Consider the following 20,350-nt stretch of genomic DNA (forward strand, 5'->3'; position numbering starts at 1 on the left):
TCACACAGCTGGCGTGTTGCAGCGTGGTTTGAGGAACATTGGGATGAAGTTCAACACCTCCCCTGGCCCGCCCAATCCCCAGATCTCAACATAATTGAACATCTGTGGTCCGTCTTGGAAACACGACTCCGGCAACAATTTCCACCTCCATCCTCTCTCACAGAACTGGCCGATGCCCTGCACGAGGAATGGTGTAAAATTCCACTACCATTCACGACCTCTATGCCTCCATCCCACGTCGCATCAAGGCTGTACTGAAGGCGAAAGGTGGCCCAACACCATATTAGTGTGGTAAGTTGCAATTTCGTTCAGGTGTTTCCATTTTTCTGATCACCATCTGCAAACAATTTTCCTTTCATTATGACCTCAACAGGCCCGTATCCATGGGGGGCTAGGGTGTGCAAGCCCCCCTAAATTTTCACTTCCCCCCTAAAATTTTCACGGTAGGCTTGCAAAGGAACTATAATATGGTGATGAACTATAATATGGTTGGGTTGAACCAGGCACGTAGCCAAGGGGGGTCCGGGGGTACGGACCCCCCCCTTCGAGGCCAGGAATGAAAAAATTAAAGAAGGATGAAACAAAATGAAATGAGAAAAAGAAATATCAGGGTTAAAAATAAACTACAGGAACCTTTTGGCTACTCTTTTTATGAGGAGATTTGTATTACTTGCAATTCATGGCGTCGAAGTGAGCGAAATATCCTGCAAGAGTCAGGGAATTTGAAATTTCTAGAAAAGTTACCGATTTTTCAGAATTTCTAGTCAGGGATATTTCAAGCTTCGGAAAGCATAGTGCCGTTCTGTAACAGCGTGGATATTTTTTATCATAATTTTTTGTCCTCGCATCCTTGCAGTATCAAACATGTTATTTCAAAAACAATTTTCTACTGCTCCTTTAACCTGTCATTTGGAACAGACAGTAGTTGAGGGAATGATAAAAACAAAAATGTATGTGGAAAGAAAATCCTGTTAACATTTGATACAACAGAGAAAGGAACGCAGATATTGTAAAATATTTTATGACATTATTGAGTATGTACTTTTTATAATAGTCAATATGTAGTATTTTAAAAATAGTTGAGGTCATAATGAAAGGAAAATTGTTATATTTGAATAAACAGAGGAAGGACATAAGTATTGTATAATCTTTTTCAATATATTTGTTTTATTACTTTACTTGAGATTTCTTCACAGTTTGTTATTGAAATACTTACCAACATATCCTCATTTTATTGTCCTAACAAACCAATATATGTTAATAGTAAAGTAGTTTAGATTAATCGAGCTCCTGGGCTTTCAGAATTTCACGTCACGCCCCCCCCCCCCCGGCTACGAAATCCTGTCTAAACGAACCAATATATATTCCAGTAAAATAATTTAGAATGATCGAGCTCCTGGTATGATGACCACAGTATTTCATGTCACGGACCCCCCCTTCACGAAATCCTGGCTACGTGACTGGTTGGACCCCCCTAACTTCTACCGGCCCCCTACATTTTTGGGCTGGCTACCGGCCTGGACGTCAACTATTATAAAAAGTACGTACTCAATAATGATTTGTAAAATATTTTACAAAATCTGCGTTCCTTTCTCTGTTGAATCAAATGTTAACAGAACTTCCTTTCCACATAAATTTTTGTTTTTGTTATTCCGTTAACTACTGTCTGTTCCAAATGACAGGTTAAAGGAGCAGTAGAAAATTGTTTTTGAAATAACATGTTTGATACTGCAAGGATGCGAAACGTTGTGATAAAAAAAAAAAAAAAAAAAGTCCACGCTGTTACACAACGGCACTATGCTTTCGGAAGCTTGAAATCTCCCTGAAGCTTTCAGAAGCTTGAATCTAGTAGCAGAAATTCTGAGCATTTCGTAACTTTTATAGAAATTTCAATTTCCCTGACTTTTCCAGGATATCTCTCTCACCTCGTCATCGTGTATTGCAAGAAATACAAATCTCATAAAAAAAGAGTATTCAAAAGCTTCCTGTAGTTTTTCATTTTTAATGCTGATCCTTTTTTTCTGATTTCATTTTGTTTCATCCTTCCCTAATTTTTTTTTCATTTCTGGTATCGAAGGGGGGCTCCGGACCCCCCTTGGCTACGTGCCTGATTATCATTAACGTAAGTAGCTTCTCATCGCATGAAGACCATTTGTCGAAAAGTATGAGGTTCTTAAGTAGTAGATCCTGCTGAACTTTTCACACAATAAATGTCTTTGAACTTTTCATTCCAAAACAGCTTTATTTTTTCAAGTTTGAACCAATTTTCTTGGAAAGATGGACTACCCTACAATGCATTTGTTCTCTTGGAAAATAAATTTATCATTTTTGTTTGTTTTTGTTTTAGACCTAAAATTACCTTAATTTTATATTGATACTAGCATTAATTACCCTCTTCGGTGGGTTAAAAGAAGAAAAATTAGCAATAGGTGTCCACTAGTCAGACACTTTTTACTATTGCTGATATCGGTCATTTTTGATCATTTTTATATATCTCCTCCCTTCCCCCTCCCCTATGTTGCACCGTCCAAGTGAAATGACAAAGACAATTCCAGGATCGAACCTCATTTATTTTGAAAATTTGATCAAGATAGATCAAGTGGTTCAAGAATTATTAAGTCACAAACATGTTCACTTTCATTTTTATTTATATAGATAGATTAGAATTTGTACAATCTTTACATTATTACATATACTTTATAACTTCTCGTGATTCTCAACTATATGGTGGGTGATATGCAATTCACTTTAATTTTGTTTATCCTGACCTCTTTGTACTAATATCTAACCTTAGAGGATGGCCACTCCAAGGTGACGAGTATGACATCCAGACGAGTGTCTTTTCAATTTGCTTTCTTGCTATTTATGTACAGAAGTTCGATTTCTTCTTTTCACAAACGGAGAGAAAGGTCTTTAATCATGGTATACTTTTCAACATTACATAGTTTTAAATTATCCATATACAGTATATGTATTTAAGAAAATGTAATGGGTGTGACTTTCATGTTTGTAATATGCCATTACAGTCTAATGTGATGATGTTTTTAATAGGACGGTGCCCGAAATTTTTTGCACCGACTGTACTTGACGTTTAACAAAAAATTTCTGGCTGTTCATATAATTCGTAATATTGTTTGTTATTCTATTTCAAATTAACATGGAAAGCTGTAAAAAATTTATTAGGAATTATAGTTTTGGGAATCAATATCTTTATTTATATATTAAATTAGTTATAAGTCTTGTATATGGATATGTAAATGGATTATTACAATTCTTACGGTGTCAGTGCGATCTGAAAACATAGGTCCACTATTGGACGGAACTTTTCAGATCAAATAACCAATCTAAAATTCGACGGAATTTTCAGGACCACCCTTCACCTCTCTTTTAGATACCTAGGTCCTTCTGAAATCTAGTTTAATCCAGATTTTACCAAATTTTATTCGTTTCAAAGCCCCACCGCCAAAAATGCTTTGTTTTGATTGGAGGATTCACCCACGCTATGATATTAGAGCGCGATTATTTCCATTCCATGCCTGAAAATTTTGCTGACAACAGCCAGACTCGGATCTTCCAGCTCAGAAAGGTAAAAATGAGCTAGAAAAGCTGCAGAAAAAGGTAAAACTAATATAATAGTTGAATAACTATCATCCAGGAAGCCGCGGAGCCATAATTTGCTAGATTTTCATAGTAAAAAACCGGACTGAAGAACTAAAATAGGAAGCATAACTCAGTGACGCCATGTTGTGCAGATATAGTTAGTGATGGACAGGTTCTGCGAAGTGCATCAGTTTGCGAGTTGTTCTTAGGGATCCACAAACAGTTTCGGAGGAGTAGTGTTTTCTCCCTTAAAATATTCTTATCCTAAAAACTATTTCTTTTCGAGTTACGTAAGGCCTGCCCCACTGCCGTTTGTGTTCGTGTATGTAGCGGATGTGATTTCTTTTGTATTTATTTATTAGTAACATGGCGGTATTTAATTTCTTTGTAGTTAGGATAGTAATCATAATGCACGTGTAAAGTTTCAAGAGGGCTCCTGTCTACTCCCAAATTGGGAGTACGGCTTCCAGCGGGATGAGTTGAACATGTAGTTTGTTCCGGGTTCCTGCCCCTTCAGGGCAGGGGTCCTATTGTTAGTCAACACTTTGATATGTCCCCTCGGGGGCATTGATTAAACAGGTTGAGTTAAGAATGTGATTTAGTGAATACAAGGGCCAATTGGCCCTGTTCCTTTCTTTCCCTTTCCTTTCGTAAACCGATAGAGCCGATTTAAAATGGTAAAATCTGAATGTTGTCTGTGTATATTTATTAGTATAACATGTATTAATGTAGTGTGTAGTATGGATATGGCATGTATGTGTTCGTAATGTAGTAAACATTTTCTAGTAGTAGTAATTGTGGTAGTTAAGTGATGAAAGAGTGTGTGAGATAATTAAATATGGACAGTGTAGTATTTACTATGCGATATTTTTTTTTATTATTCCGTCATTAAATGAACTTATACACAATATTTGAAAGTGAACGTAATATAGTACAATAATTCCGTGTACAAGGTCACATTCAGTGGTTCAAGGGTTGATCATATCGTCGCTATCCCCTAGTGTCAAAAGTCAGTACTAACCGTCATTCTTATGTCGATGTTCTTAGTGATTTAGTTTCCATGGAATTGACCTTTCTTTTCGAAATAAAACCTAGAAGGTATAATTCCCAGCCCATATGGATGTACAGTTAGGTTAAGTGACCCAAAATTAATATTTTCTGAAAATTACAACATTCTGCTTAGTCTAGAAATCGAAATATTTAAGTAAATAAACAATACGTAATTTCTTAACAGAAGTCGGGCGATATGATGCTAGTTCTTCGCTTCGAAATTATATTAAATGTTCATTTTTTTTTGTGGCTGCAGAATAATTTCATTGTTGTCAGAATTTCATAAACATTAAACATTATCGCAGATAATTCTATTTTTCAGTGAACATACGTAGGATTTTTTTTTCGTTCTTAATAAAGCTACCAGGTATTACATAGTATTGTGTGTGTGGTGAAAGAGTCTTGAGTTCGAGTGAGGTTGTCGTGCAGTGATCGGAATGGGAAATGTTTGTAGTGACTATAGATTTTAAAGTATTATGATGAAATGTGTGTGTAGGCTGGGCGTAGATAGAGGAGACAGGGTGTTTGTAAAATATAGCGTCGTAGTAAATGAAAAAGATGATATGAATATTATATGAATATTAATATGAATATGAATATGAAGTATATGAATATTGTAGTAGATGAATATAGAAGATAGGACACCCATATAGTTAAATATATAGTAGCCCAGTGAATACTTCGCCACGTGTTGATATATATATATATATTGAATAGATACGTATAGCTACAAGCATCTCAGGTTCTGACCCCTGCACCGGAATATCACGCGGACCGGAGGGCGATATATAGTCGGACTATGGTAATACTTTGTAGTTTAATGTGTTATAGTAATGATCAACCATAGTAATATCATCTGATAGCATGGGTAGCATCGTACAATCGCTGACTGGACATATTTAATAATCAATTATGCAAAAGACAATAGTAGCTGTAGAACTTGGGGCTATAGTGAATTATATTTTCTGGTCGGTTTTAAAATAAAATATCCTGCTCCGTGAGATTTTTTTTCCTTCACGTTACCTACTCGGGCTAGCTTACAATGTTCATGGAGGCGACAGCTCTGACAGGGTTACAGAATCAAAACAATTAGTTATTGAAATTTATACCGTACCCGGGCATCGACCCCTCCCCCCTTGAATATTTTCGTTTTCTTTTCTTAGTTTTCAAACTAGATAGTGATGGAAATTAATCGATGCCTCAGAATTTAGCGCATTCTGCGAAGGGGAGCTATCGGTGAAGTTTGGCAATAGAAATCACCGATCCAAAATTCAGTTTATTTAATTTTTTTATTTTGGCAAATCACTAATTAGGGATATCTTAGCTATTACTCTAGTTTCATTACTATTCTGGAATCTTTTAGTTTCCGAGAGGTCGTATGATTTTTTTTTGAAATTCTAAATTAACGCCGTCTCTAACCTTCCGGAGGATTCCGGGATCTGCAAGGGTGTTGACCGGATACGGTGAGTGGTGGGATTTCCGTAAAGAATTTGTCTTTCCGAAAATCCCATCGGGGACACAGACTTGTCTCATCTTCGCAGAGATCTTTTATCGGCTATTTATTTGGTAAGCCGAACCCTTTTTGGCATAAAAGAGAATATTTGGTTATAGTATGTTGTATACGTAAATTCGACCACTTATCGTTCGTAGTTGTAGTGTTCTGTCTCCTCTCTTTTTACCTATACTTCTTCTCTAGAGTTTTTTTTTAATTTCAACCTTCCCCCCCGATTTTGAACTTGTCGCTTACGATTTATTTAACGTACAACTCTGATCTGAAATTACCAGCTGAGACGTTGCAAGACACGATTCATGGATAAAGTAGATAGTGATTGGGTTCTCCATCACATTTTGACCTATTGCCAAAATGAATAACGACTTCATATTTGACGACACTTCAATTACGTTCTTTCACCGTCGTCCCTTTAAGTTTTTTTTAATCTATTGGTCACTTTCCTTTCTGTTTTGGTTTTCGTTTATCTTGTAGTTAACCTGGGCCCAGAAATTGTATTTTAGGTTATCTAGTTATATCTTTAGGAATGTTCTGTGTTACGTGCCTGCCTCACAAAGTCTTTTTTTTTAATTATTTAAGCACTAATTGAATATATGAAAGTTAAAATTTATAGACGCGCGGTATCAGACAAAAAATTCAATTCTTTTCTATATGTAATGTCGGAAGTCATTTGTTTTCTTGTACAATGTTTGCAACCTTTTCTAAAATTATTGTTGGGGTTATTACTTAAAATGTGTGCGCGATTATTAAATATAAATATATATATAGAGAGAGATAAATGAATACGTCGAAATGTACATGTACTTAGTATGTGAATATGATTTTAAAGTAAAAGTATGATATTAAATGTATTATATGGATATATGTAAGAGCGCTCGTGTCTGTCCCCCCAAACGTGTATTGGTTGCTATAGTTTACCAGTAAGTTTTCCGACGAATATAAGAATATAGATTTTGTCAAGAATACCGCCGTGCACTCAAGTAATTTTTCTTTTCTTCTGAATAGATGTAAATGATAACCTATGTAATTATTTAATGGCATGTATTGAGAAGTAACGGCAGGTCTAAACGTAACCCACATCATAATGAATATTATCCCTGAACTACCAACCTAAAACCATTGTGGAAAGTGTACCTTTAATCCTTCTCACCTGCATATGTATCCTGTGACTTGACCATTTTTTTTTATCCTCAATTTAAACCATCATACTCCGTACACCTGTGGAAGATCGTTTTAAATCCGAACCATGTATACATATATACAAAAGTGACCCTGGACAAAGGAAAGGTCTCATGACGTGTCCCAGTGTTAAACAAGTAACTTGAATTTTATCCAATTAATAAGTTTGGAAATGGACTGACTAAGAGGAGAAACATCCTCTGGCGGAAAGTGATTTTTCAAAATCCCTAGATGGGTATAAACGTCGCAGTGTGCGAGTGCAGATATAAACTGCTAAGAGTTACAAACTAAATATAGTTGATGAATGGTTTTATAAACCAATAGTCATATATATATATAGGTATATATATATATATATATATATATATATATATATATATATATATATATATAACACAAACTAAGTTAAATGGAGCGAAATGTTTTTGGACACTACGAGTAGTGCGTGATTTGTGATTTGAACGCTCAGAATTATTAATATTTTATTGCTCAATGTGAGGTAGAGACTCATAAGTTCTAGTACACCTAAAAGTTTTTTTTCTTTTCTTTCCTATTTGTCCATTTTTTTAAAGTGAAATAAGTGTCTCCTTTGCGTATGTCGCAAATCATAATTTTGCTTTAGCATGCCTAATATATGATACATGTAATTATTTTTTTCTTTCCATTTGTCAATATGATTGAACATATAAAGATTTACTAAAGTATAACTTTATGTATTCTATTGATATATAACCAAGAACTTGTGCTTTTAATATTTTCTTTATAATTATTTCTTTTTTTCACTATGAATGTAATAAACTATTTGTATCTTTGTAGTTAGTTGGTTTCCTTTAAACATATATACACTGTCCTGAGTGAATGAGCGTGTGAATGCATGATAGATTTAATTTAAGTAATTTTAGTTATATCATTTGTTACATTAACATCTATAATATATGTGTCATGCTTTATTATATGTGTTAAGGTAAATAACCTAGGTCATGAAGGACCGCTACTAATGGTTCAAATCGGCTCTAGGAGTGAAACAAAAATAGCAGGATGAGCCTAAATACGACATCTTTCTTCCAGGAAGTTGAAACTCTTATTGATACGATACATAAATTTATATTGAGTTTATAAGTTTGATTTTTTTTTCTTTCTTTCTTGGCTAATTCATATGTGTGGTCGATCCTAGAGAACAGAGTTCAGATGCTGGATGGTTATCAATCACCGGTTGGAATAACAGTACAAAGAATGAATTCAATTTTCTCCTTTCCTGGTCTAGGTCTGGGCAACCCCACGATCGTGGTGCCTGGGGCTAGGTCTGGATGGTATGAGGGAACATGTGTCTATTCCGAAGCATTCCAAAATTGAGTAGTCGTTAATAACATTTAGAATGATTCGTCTTTCAACGACTTTCCCGACCTTTTACTATATTTCCGGAATTATCCAGTAATCTGGTTCTTATTAAAATACCCTATTTGTTTTCTATCTTTTTTCTCTTCCTTTTCCTACCTCCTTCTTTTACCCTGCTACTTTCTTCTCTTTCTTTTCTATTTCTGAATGAAAGAAAACGGAGTCATGACTGAGAGTAGTCGCTATTGGCACGGTCAATAAGTTGTTTCGATGAGTTTTCTTCGGGAGTCCGATATGGGATAATTAACAATGAGATGAGTATGCATTGAGGGACGAACAATAACAAGAAAGTTTATTGAAATTTACTTTATTGGAAAATAATCAGGATTTCAATTAGTAGGTGATGTTTCGTAATCGCCCTCGTTAAAGAGAATTAATTTTAGCGACTCCTCTACATTGCTCTTCTTCGTTTACTACTTTTTTTATTTTTACCGTTTTCTTTCAATTGGCGACCGTGACAGGACCTGTTGCCCTGGAAACGGCGGTTTCTATGGCAACGGACACCGTTTTTTTTACATGTTACAGGCAGTGATGAAAATTTTCCGGAAAATTTTGAAACGGAAAATTTTCCTGAAAATTTTCCGATTCATAAAAACATACTCCACTTATTCTTACATCGTTATTTAGTCAAGATATGAGGTGGAAAATTTTCTTCTATATTTTTCCGGAAAATTTTCCGTTCTTAAATTTCAGTGATTAAGTAACAATTCGTCAGTATTCATTAAATTGATTGAATTCATATATAGAAATGTTAAAAAGTGAAAGATCGTTTAAAGAATCTGAAAATTTTCATGGCTTTGACAATTTTTTGTACTATGTAGGAACAAGTGGAACAATTTTTCATGAATCGAATTAATAAGTGGAGTATGTTTTTATGAATCGGAAAATATTCATGACTTTTAATAAATTGAAATTTTAAATAATAAAATGTGATATTTGTACTCTACGAACTCGATGTATGTTCTCTGCATTTTGCACACACACACACACACAAAGAGAGAGAGAATAGTTGAATTGAGTTAATTTTGAGTTTAACGTCCTTTTCAGCAGCGAGACTATATAAAACGGTACCAGCTGATTAACGTGGAATCCGAACTACATGAGCTCCCGCTGGGAATCGAAGCCAGGTTTTCCATGCCAAAGGCGAGTATGCTATCCGCTTAGCAACGAAGGAGTTCGCAGAGCGAGAGAGAGAGAGAGAGAGAAACACTGTAAAATTTTATTTCCCAACTTGAAATAGAAAATTTTCCAGTTCCCGAAAGCTAATTGGAAAATTATAATTTGTTGCTGACTAACTTTGCTCTACTGAAATTCAATTTTGCAGCTCTATGTGCAGTTAAATATAGTGGAAAATTTTCCACCTAACATCACTATACATAATATCCAAAATTGTCCGGCCTATGAAAAGTGTTTTCCACTTGTTTCTATATCGAAATGAAAATTTTCCGAACTATGAAAATTCCTTTCTCTTGTTTCTACAGACCAATAAAACTTTCCGATTCACAAAAAAAAGTTGTTTTACTTTTTGCTTCAAAATGATGAAAACTTTCCTACTCATTCTCTTCAATTTTTCCATATAAGACAGAAAATATTTCGATTCGTGAAAAATTGTTTAACTTGTTCCTACATTGTACTGAAAATTGTCTGAGCCGTAAAATTTTCAGATTCTTTAAACGATCTCTCACTTTTTAACATTTCTATACATGAATTCAATAAATTTCATGATTGCTGAGGAATTGTTACTTGATTACTGATATTTTTAGAACGGAAAATTTTCCGGAAAAATATAGCGGAAAATTTTCCACCTCACATCACTAGTTACAGGACGTCACAATTTACTACAGATCACTGGAAATTTGTGTGAAATAAACTGCGTAACTGTTTCATATTTATTTCATTTTCAAACGTAAAGCATTACTATACATAACATTATTTGAAAAGTATTAGAACACACATACAGTGAAAAAAAATGACATCGACAGATATGACAAATATCGTGATGGGTGTGATAGGATGCAGTCCACTAAGCTAAAACAAAACAGAATACTTGGAAAGTTCATATATCTCATGGTTAACGTTACATTATGTTGTAATACATTATTAAACCAAACAAGGAAAAAGTTCGCCCTCCTCCCAAATCCTTAAATTTGAAATTGTGTAGAGTTATTGATGAGTTCCTAACAATATCTAAATTTTCGAACGAAATATTACCTTCTTCAGGCGAAATCCAGTACATCCCGCTTGGATACTGTAGGACTTGTATTTCCATGTTAAGTACTTTCTTTTTATAATCAATCTCTAATAGTACAGTACCCACGTACTGTTTGCTCAGAACTGGTATTTTGGAGCAGTTTGTAGCCTCAACTGATAGTGATCTAACTATAAATCTTCAATTGATATAGCATCAAACAAGCCAATTAGCGCGCCAGGAAAATCCACTGGGCCAACTTGCGATGGGCCAGCTATTCAATTTGGTACCTTCAACTGTGAACACAGCCATTTATAAGCGTCTCCAACTGACACCACCTACTCCTATCACCCTGCTGACATCACGTGGCTGGCTTCAAATGGCAGACAGTCGTCACATGAATAAAGCATACATCAATTTCACTGCTGGTGATCACAGTCTGTCGTTGACATACCGCTACAGCTATGCCAACGGCAGCTGCAACTGTTTTCACTACTGCTGGGAAAGTTTCCCGAGTGGATTTGTGCAGTACCGGACTGGCCACGTTGACTACTTGGCGATTGCTAAAACCCGAGGGGACCCGCAGGAATCAAGAGGCGAAAGACCTATAGGCCTTGGTCGAATTTTCGCGATCGTAAATGCTTTCTTGAATCTTTCTACCAAAAAGTTTGCGGAAGTATATCCTCGTCTTTCCGAAAGAAGTCTTCTCGGGCGCCTGCTTGCTCATATCAGTACGACTCCGTGAGCCAGTAAAACGCCGTACTTACCAAAGGCCCCTCTAGTCCATAACTTTAAGTTATATATATATATATATATATATATATATATATATATATATATATATATATATATATATATATATATATATATATATATATATACGGTGAGCACAGAAACAGTCCCAGGTTTCAAATTTGAGTAAATTTAATATGCTAAGGAATATTTTGCTGAAATTTTGAACAGTGATACATAAACTCAAAAAGTTTTTGTAGCAATAATTGAAATCACAAACACTCAATGTGCGCGCCACCTGTAACGCGGGAAATATCGAGGCGGTAATCTAGCTCCAACCACACGTTGTGAAGCATATCCGGTATGATGGAGTTAACAGCATCACTGATGCGTTCTTGGAAATCGTTCAGAGTTGCGGGTAGTGTCCTTCACAAATCCCCACAGAAAGAAGTCACAAACAGTGAGGTCAGGTGATCTTGGAGGCCACTTGCAAAGAACTTGATCATTGACTCCAGAGCGCCCTAACCATCGGTTTGGGAGGTTCTCGTTTAGAAACCTGCGTACAGCACGATGCCAGTGTGGCTGCGCTCCATCTTGTTGTAGAATGAAGTCGTCTATCTCTGCATTACTAAGTTGCGGAATCAACCAGTTACGTAGTAATGCTAAGTAGCTTTCACCTGTAATTGTTTGTTCCTGAAAGAAGAACGAACCGTGCACCCGACGCTCTGATACTGCACAAAAAACATTGATTTTCGGTGAGTCACGTTCCACATTTACAGTTGCATGAGGATTCTGGGTTCCCCATATCCTTACATTGTGTCTAGTCACCTTTCCACTTAAATGAAATGTCTCCTCATCGCTGAAAATGATCTTCGTCAGAAAGTTTTCGTCGTCCTCCATGAAATTTTGCATAGTCTCACAGAACTCACGGCGCTTTACCTTGTCTTGTGGATATAACTTCTGAACCAACTGCAGTCGGTACGGGTAACACCGCAAACGCTTGCGTAAGACCTTGCTTACTGTTGTTTCTGGCGTCTGCAACTTTCTGCTAGCTTTACGTGTAGACTTCTGTGGGCTGTGTACGAAGGCTGCTTTACGCGCTCCACAGTTTTCTCGGAGACTGGACGTCGCCCTGAATGTCCTTCTCTTTGATTACAAATGCACCCCGTCTCAATAAACGTTCTATGCTACTTCACAATGGATTTGTGCGTGGGTGGATCAGCATTAAATTGTCGTTTGAAATCACGCTGCACTCTCACAAAACTGCTTGTTTTTGCAAATTGTAAAACGCACCAGCTTCGTTCTTGTGGGGTGAACGTCATTTTCGATGTTACTGTCCTCTAGCTGCCTTGGTCAGAACTAGGATTCTGAAAAGATAGATGGGAAAATACTTTGAGTTTACTGAGCCCTGTACAAAATTTCATGTAAGTATTCAATTAAATGTTGAATTAAATATATATGGGTGGTCTTTAAGGACCTGCGCTAAGGACCCTCAATTTGGTCAGTTCGATACTGGATTTGTCTTTAGTACGGGATTGTTATGTAAAGTAGTTGCTGATACGCAAACTTTATGAAAGTGAATGCAAGATACTCTCAGGAATCCATTATGACAGCTATCTTTTGAATCGACATCCCACAATTGTACGGTCTGGACCCCAAAGAGAAGAGGATCCATATGGGAAACACTTTAAGTCATATCCTTAGAACATCCTTATGTTTTATATCAGGAAATGGAACGGAAACCAAATATTTGTGTCATTTCGTTTAGAGACACTCCTGTGAAAAGCTCTAATGCCAGTCAAATGATTTTCTATGGTTTTGGCCTGTCAAAAAGACGTATCCAAAATCGTTGTCAGTACAACCTCGCTGGATTCTTGAAAACTTGCAGTGAGGAGCGGGACTAGATTTCCTTGCCTTTCCTTCGTTGAACAGTGCTGGGGTTCAATAGAATTCTATTGCTGGATACGGTGAGGAGGTTTATGAGTTGAAACTAAGTTATTATTATTATTCTCAGAAAGCAAATGATTATTGTCTTCTGTCGAACATTTTGTATCTACCGCCATAGGTTTCCTGATAATTTCTGTGCTGTCTCGTTTTCTCTTTCGCTCTTGGCAAAGATTTGTCAGATTACCTTGATCTCTTTCTCTTTACACAATAATAATAAGATTTCTTTTACTGGGTTTCTTTAATCTTTGATGACAATAACAACAAGTAAAAGAACTACTACTCATTTGCTGCTACGAATTGCCAAACACAAAATCATTTAGTGAGGCAGCAGCAGAAAATCCCAGCATCAGGTTAAATATTACCAAGATTGAGAGAATTCGATTTTCTGGTTGAGTTTAAGCCTTTGTAAAATACGCCAAATCCTAGCTTATCCACGAAATTCCAATCTCTCTCTCTCTCTCTTTCCCCCTGTGTCTGAAGGTTTTTAAACCTGCGAGAGGAAGAGTTTCTGTTTCGGGCGTTTGTCGGCAAATGAGGTAATCGCTGTGTGACAGCTCATGCATAACTTATCGTTTATTCATCTTAGTACGACTGCTTCATTTCTATTTTCTATGTAGTGAGAACAGGTTGTGATTTGTATGTCCTGGTCAAATAAGATAACTGACATGAGGATATTTCTGAGTCATGTATTACTTCGATTCTTTTGATAATTTTGCAGAGTTTAAGGGGAAGGGGGAATGTCCGAAGCTGAGATTTACAAATCGATCGATCTCCTGGCAACACAAAATAATATAGATGTGTTTAAATCTTCATGTACCGGTTTTGATAAGATTAAGAACAACTTTTTTTTTTTTTTTCGTACTAGAACATGACTGATACTAAAGAATAGCCTCAACAAACATTTCATTTCTGCAGCAGCAGAGTGATAGCACACAGTTATGTGATGAGATATAGTCCAAACTTGTGGGCCTGGGTGTACTGGTGGTCTAACTAACCTAGATCTACAAGCTAAATAAAAGCCTAAATGGAAAATAAATCTCAACTCCTAGTGCAAATCTACAGTGCAGCATCTTGTATGAGAGCTTTATTGTACTAACTGCCGTAGAAGGGAAAATGAAATGAAACCTTTAAGTTTTACGTCCCACAGTTATGCCGGCTAGGCTAAAGGAGACGGTGATGATGAGAAATGAATGAAATAGTGGAATGAAGAAAGTGGGAGGAAACGGGAAAACCCCGAGAAACCCACGAGCATGGTGTTTGTTCACCACAAAGTCCACACGGCGCGAGCTGGGAGCGACCCAGGGACTCCAAGCACCGGAGGTGAACGCTCTACCACTGAGCCACCGCGTAGCATAGTATAGCCCGATAAATAAGAAATGCGAGGCCGTAGACTTGGGGGTCTGGGGGTGGAGCCCTCAACTAGCCAAAGGCTAACCTTTATTATAAAAGGGAAATGTCTCAGTCTGTGCGTAATGCTAATCATTACATTTAAGAAATGCTATTTCGCTATGTACGGAGCCTGCCTCCTGACACCAGCAATAATGATCGCAAGGACTCGAGAAGCTTGATCTAGGTCTACCGATTTCAACATTCAATAGAAAGGGTGTGTCCCAGTCACCAACCCTCATCCATAAATTTTACCAGTCTTATCTCTCGCGCTTTAGGGAGAACATTTCCTGAAGATATAGTGTAGTCAGGTTGCCAGTAAGTTTCCTTTTCTTTGTTTTTGTTGTCGTTGCTTTACATTTTTGCTATTATTGTTGCCATTGTTTAATTGTTAATGTTCGTGTTATAGTCTTTTTACGTGTTGCCTTTTGTCGCTCGATCGACTAGTTCTAAATCTGGCAACATTGTTGATGCACTTCTGTTGTTTTACGTTTGTTCAAGTGTGCGTTCAGAAGGCAACTCGATGAATCCTACCGAATTCTTCTGATGCATTCACACGTGAGGCAAAGCAGTTCTATGATTGGTAGAGAGTTCAGACGTCACGAGTCTTTGCTAGTGCAGTCAATTTGTAGACTTAAAAGGAAAAAAAACTTCCATGACGATTTGAATTGCAACAACATAAAAACTCATTGTTTCAACTTAACTCCTTCAAAATAAAACAAGAGCAATAACCGTATTTAGATTTGCAAATGGAATTGAATGAAATCTTTTAGTTTTAACGTCCTTCGATTATGCCTTTTAGGCTAAGTGAGGCGAATGATTAAGGTAAGTGAATTGGTGGAATGAGAATGTAGGAAGAGAGGAAAGTACCCCGAGAAAACCCACGAGCACGATGTTGTCCACCACAACTTACTTGTCTGGGGAATGAACTAGGGATCCCACATACCAGAAGTGAGTGCTCTACCACTGAGCCACCGTGCCGCCTCGTATTTACATTTGAGCATTAATATTTGTGTATTACTACCAAGGATGTTATAAAATAGAGGATCTGCCCTTACAACAAAATCTTGAAGCCACACGTCACAGTTTCGCCACCCCTACTCTGCCCACTTTATCCAATAAGATCGCAATGTTTTGAGCCAACAATCATGGCGGAAACGAAAGTAGCCAATCAAACGATGGCGGAAACGAGAGTAGCCAATCAAACGTGCCGATGCTCGGTTATTTTCTGGCTTCATTGATTTAATAGAATGAAGATACATATGGGCAGATCCTCTATTTTATAACATCCTTGATTACTACAGTAATACATTATGGCAATTTAATTGAAACTTAAGCAGTATGGATTCAATCTAATCTTTTCAAAATGGATGGTGATTATGTTGAACATAAACGTGTTTTCCTATTTATTGTTAGGACAAGAGACATATTAAGATTGTAATTGATTATATAAAACCTATAAGTATTTGTTCTATATTAACCATAATATCATTTAGTAATTAACCAACATAAACACAGCATATAAACTACAAACAGTTGATACCATTTATCTTTAGGACAGTGCAAAATTTAAGCTTTACTTCGAACCCACATAAAGCTCACTATCATAAACCATATTGAGACTTTTGAACATTAATATTTGTGTAACTGGAAGTTAGTTCGTGGACAAACTTAAAAATTAAATGTAAAGAAATAGATATTTTAAGTAAGCACAATTTAACCTATAGCATACAGCGAATCGAAGTTTTCTGAATGTCGATACATCAACACGAATTATAGGCTATAATATACTTTTTTAAAAAATTATTATTGGCGTCATGTGATTTTATAATTACATGTACACTGCAGCAATAAAGTATCCGGGGCTAATTTCATCAAGTAAAAAAAAATGTTACCTGCGGGAAGGCGACGTCCATTTAATTTTTTGTGTAGTCATCTTCTCTCGATGTATGATACAACTTTGTTCCTTGCTACAGTGACTGAAAGCTGTAGAAGAAGTCGACTTGTTGGATGATGCTATTAAGTTCTCTTGCCACAACTATCTTGATTTCCTCTACATTCTCTGACGTTTTACCTTTCAGGTAGCGTTAAAATTTCAGAAACTAGCCTGCCAGAGAAAAATCTGGTGATTATGGTGGATGGTTAATCACAGTGACCGTTTGGTTTTCTATATAATCCTCCTGACAAAGTAAGCGTTACAAGCTGTGTGAGGAGCTATTGTCGTGGAAAAATTTCCAATGCCGGTTTTGTCTCACCTAGGTCATTTCTAGGAAGAATCTTGTCATAACTATTAAATAGAAACTACCATTGATTGTTAGAGCTTCTGGAAGAAATTTGTGGTGAATGAGACCTTGACGCTAAGAAAGGAGATCAACAAACTTGAGTCGTGACTTTTGTATGCGAACCTTAGTTGTTCTTGGCTTGCCTGATTTCTCGTCGTCCGAAGACTTCCTGTCATGACAAAAGTTTTATTTTAATGAAAAGTTTAACATATCACTATTATGCCTAAGCTACGGCAGAGGAAACGATGATGATGATAATTATGAACGGAAAAGCGGAATGAAGAAAATGGGAGATCCGAGAGAAAACTCAATACAGTGTTTGTCCACCATCAACCTCACTCGGTGAAAGCTCGGATCAACTAGGGACCCCTTCACCTGAGGTGAACGCTCCACCAGTGAGCTACATCCACAATCTCTTCTCGTAGAAACATAAATTCCAAAAACTCTGAGAAACGTTGAAATTTATTTCAAATGAGGAGTTTATATGCCGAGCTGCATCTTCCTAACTTGTTCTCCCTTGAGATATTATTTTTGTCATATATTTTGACCCCCATCCTTTTTAGGATACGTATGACATGATAAAGCTCGGCTTGAGGACAGTGCTATGTTCAAAATTCAGTTTAAATTGTCCAGCCGTTTTCTTAGTGTGTTTCAGGCGACATAGAACATTCTTTTTAATTCTTATATATAGATATTGGGTCAAGAAAACAATGATGAAATCTTTATTGTAAAATCGGATCAAAAAGAGATGACAATGGAATAAAATGTAAAATCTAAACGAATGTCGTGCGACCATCTTTCCTTAATACTTCTCAATTACTTCTTCCTTTATACAATGTGCCGTCGCTCAGTTGACTAAAACACTATTCCTTCAGCATCTGAACTTGTGATCTGCGATAACCCCTCTGTACAATCCGTTCCATAAATCATTGCTCTACTACTGGAGGTGTGAGTAGAAAAGGAAGACGATCATTGTTTCTATTTAAAAACTGTAAACAACACAGAGAAGACAAAACACATTCTGTGATAAATCTTTCCTCACAAGAAGTTTATTTGCCAGTTTCCTCTTTTGGCGCTTTGGGTCTTCTTGTCGAAAGGGACTTTTGCCATAGATCCAGATAAGAACTTGGGTCAAAGATTCCAGGTTGCGAAACCGTAAATCTTGCATGGGCTGAAGACAAGACTCACCGACTTGCTTTCTGGCAGATGACTCTACTCGCTTTGCGTGTCACTGTTCACAAGAAAACTGCAAAGTGAAGAAGACGAAAAAGAAGAAAAACTAATTAACTCGCTGTATTCTTTATATTTTTATAGGAAGAGCAAAGCATACACAATATGATTTATTTTATGTAGTTTCATGAAGCAAAAAAGCTTTAAGAATATTGGGAAAAATCAGTTGTAAAGTAAGGCCAGGTAATAAGACCCACATAGGGCTTAAGCAGTAATTGTAAATACCAAAGTAATGAATGAGTTTACAATAAAATGTTATTATTAAAAAAAACTGTACATATGCACACGCACTTAAATGAAATAAATATCACAAACACATATTAATAATAATTAATAATTATTGGCACACAGTATGAGAAATGAAATAGCGTATTTGTGTCTTAACTTGCTGTGCCATATAATATGGGTAAGACATTTGGTCAAAAGTGAAGAATTATTCACTACAATTCATATATACTCCTCACACACATCCAGGACTCAGACTGTTTTGTAGGGGCTGAAGTTGATGGCTGATTGAATGAAGAAATGGTGTTCCCTTGAGGTACTTTGCTGTTAAACAGGCTTCGATTTAGGATTTGAGCTTCGCAGTTCATTTTTTTTTTCTCGTGGTGCTCGGTTGAGCCGTGTCTCTTTGGGCAAGGATATATAAATATGAAACAATGTCTTCTTCTTTATTGGAATTGCTCATAGTAAAGGTGTTTTGTATGGTGTCTTCGCATAGCAGACACAGACGCTGAATAAGAGGACGGTCGTCGTCAGACCCTTCTTGTTCCGGAGTCAAAACACCATGTTTATCAAACGTATATACACTTTGTAGGACCGGTCTTCGTATGATTCTGTATAATTATTCTTGGACTTACGTAATGGTCTTCAACATACTTTTATGAATTTCCTTCTTTAAGTAATGCCAAGGCTTCTTCTATCATTCTTTTGTCCAGTTTGCTGTAAATGTCTGCATTTTTTTCTCCACATTGTCTCACTTCGTTGGTTTATATCGGAAAATACAATGCAGATGATATGATCCACACGCTTTCCCTTATGGGCTTTGATTCCTACTTCACATAGATTGGAATATATTACTTTTATAAGAATATGTTGTAGCCTATTAATGTAATTTTATGGAAGAACTTAATTTTCAACACACACATCTATGTGACTACAATAACAAATTCAAGACGGATGAAACTGTAACAAACGTTAACATACCTTTCCAGCTCAATTTAACAATAATGAAACATCAAAGCAAGCTCGATCCCTTTGGCTTGTAGAGTTTAAAAAAAAAAAAAAAAAAAAAATTACTCGATCGAATTTCTATGTGCGAATCTCAACTAAAACGTGACGAAATCGAGCATTTATGAAGCGGTTGCTCACGAGTGATGGAAAATGGATAACGTACGACTACAATATGTGAAAAAGATCCTGGTTGAAGTGAGGAGACGTTCCGCAGTTTGTGGCAAAACCCCCACTTACGCGCAGGGAGATTATATTGCGCGCGCGTAATTTGAAAAGCATGGTGCAGCATGAGCTGTTGTCGCCGGGCAGAACCATAGACTCAAAATTATGCTGCCGACGATTAGCGTGACTACACCTAGCAATTCAAAAGAAATGGCCGGAGGATGTCAACAGAAATGATGTCATGTACCATGCTGACAACGCTAGATCGAGTATATCTTGGACAACACGTCAGAAATTGAAAGAATTTGACAGGGAGGTTTTAATGTATCCACCATAGAAACGGATCTGGCACTGTCAGATTATTTATTACTTGTTCTGGTCTCTGCAGAATTCCCTGAAAGGTGGTAAGCTAATTTCAAAACGCGTCTGTGAAAATTACGCGTCACAATATTTTTT

This window comes from Thermobia domestica, chromosome 1, assembly GCF_964235325.1.
Source record: "Thermobia domestica chromosome 1, izTheDome1.hap1.1, whole genome shotgun sequence".
In the NCBI taxonomy this organism is placed as follows: Eukaryota; Metazoa; Arthropoda; class Insecta; order Zygentoma; family Lepismatidae; genus Thermobia; species Thermobia domestica.